Source organism: Primulina huaijiensis, chromosome 8 (genome assembly GCF_012295235.1).
Source record: "Primulina huaijiensis isolate GDHJ02 chromosome 8, ASM1229523v2, whole genome shotgun sequence".
In the NCBI taxonomy this organism is placed as follows: Eukaryota; Viridiplantae; Streptophyta; class Magnoliopsida; order Lamiales; family Gesneriaceae; genus Primulina; species Primulina huaijiensis.
Window position 1 is genome coordinate 1,856,736 of NC_133313.1, and position 1,714 is coordinate 1,858,449.

The following is a 1,714-nucleotide window of genomic DNA, read 5'->3' on the forward strand; positions in this document are numbered from 1 at the left end:
TAGTATGTGATTTAGGGAAACACAAGTATATCCTACTTGTGTCGATCTCCCAATACCACATTGACTTATACCTTTCGTTTGTAGTCTCAGTCTGAAGAAACGGAAGTTCTGAACTCAAGATTGTCTCTGTAAATCTGAAAGGACATATCGAGAATAATAATATCAACCTTCCATTCTCAATTCAATACTGAATCTGATTAATCTGAATTTAATTCAAATCATCGACATAACGGCACAATCTCAATATCCCCGTAAATACCATATCAACAGATATCAATTACCAATCATAACCCATATCCAATACAATCTATAAGCCAGTCACAATTCAAATCTGTCCAATACCACTCAATATAATCTGAAAAATCATAACAAATCCGTAATCAATCTGTTTTTCAATCTGACTTCGATTCTATGATGTCTAACGTATCAAGAACATCATATAGGAATCCTATTCAATTCTGACAATAGCATAATTTCAAATCATATCAAAACGTAGTAAAACTTACGTCCAGTTGTAGCCTACGTCGATAGGAACACAATACCGAAGTCGGATTCAAAATCTAACGGACGGATCGAAATATAAAGGCGTAAGGATTTTTACCACACTCACAGCAACCTTTCTCGATTCTTTCTGATGGAAATGAGAGACAATTGCCAATTGATATATATATATATATATATTGCATGTCTAGAGCTAGGTGGCTTATCTTTTCACGCAACACGTCTCGCGCATATGCGCGACATCACTCGGCGCATATGCGCGAGACATTATGTCTCGGCGCGTAGCATGCACAGCGCCTCGCGCATATGCGCGCCCCTGCTCGGCGCATATGCGCGAGGTTCTCTGGAATTGCATTTGATTCCTCGCACAACTCGCGCATATGCGCGTACAATCTCCGCGCATGTGCGCGACATGCTCTGGAAATCTATTTTGGCTACTGGACATCTCGCGCATGTGCGCGCTCCCCGTCGCGCATGTGCGCCTACTTTTCTGGAAATGCATCATGGCCACTGGACTCATCGCGCATATGCGCGCGCTCTGCCGCGCATGTGCGCGGAAGGTTCTGTTCCGCGCTTAATCTTCCTGTGTAGCTCGCGCATATGCGCGCCCTCATGCCGCGCATATGCGCGAGACCTACTGGTCACGCAACAAACATACCCATGCTCTTCCACTTCCATTTTCGTTGCGATCCGGCTATAATCAAATCACTATATCGATAATTAATCTCAAATTACCGTAATCAAATTTCGGGCATTACACCACCCATCCATCTCCATCGGTTCTTCATGTAAAATTTATATTTTTTAAAAAAAATTATAAATTTTGATTTCTTATCAAAAAAAATCTTGAACTAGACAAAGGATGACAATTATCCGAGTTTAAAACATAAAGGTGATCCATTTGAGATCCGTCTAGATAATTTTTGTATGTATGAAATGGGTTAAATGTTTTAATTTTTATTACTCGACAAGTTGGATGGATAAACTTTTTTTTGGTTAATTTAATTCCCTAGAATGGAAAAATGTTTATCTTCGTGCCAAATGTAAACGGAAAATTTTTAATTTTTGTTATGTAAATTTATCTCTTCGCTTTCTCTATATTATAAAATTTCAATTTTTATCATACATCTTTATATTTTAAGAAATTTTAGTTATGTTTTCTCACGGGAATGTTTATTTTATAATTCATGATTCAATTTCATGATAGTGTCAT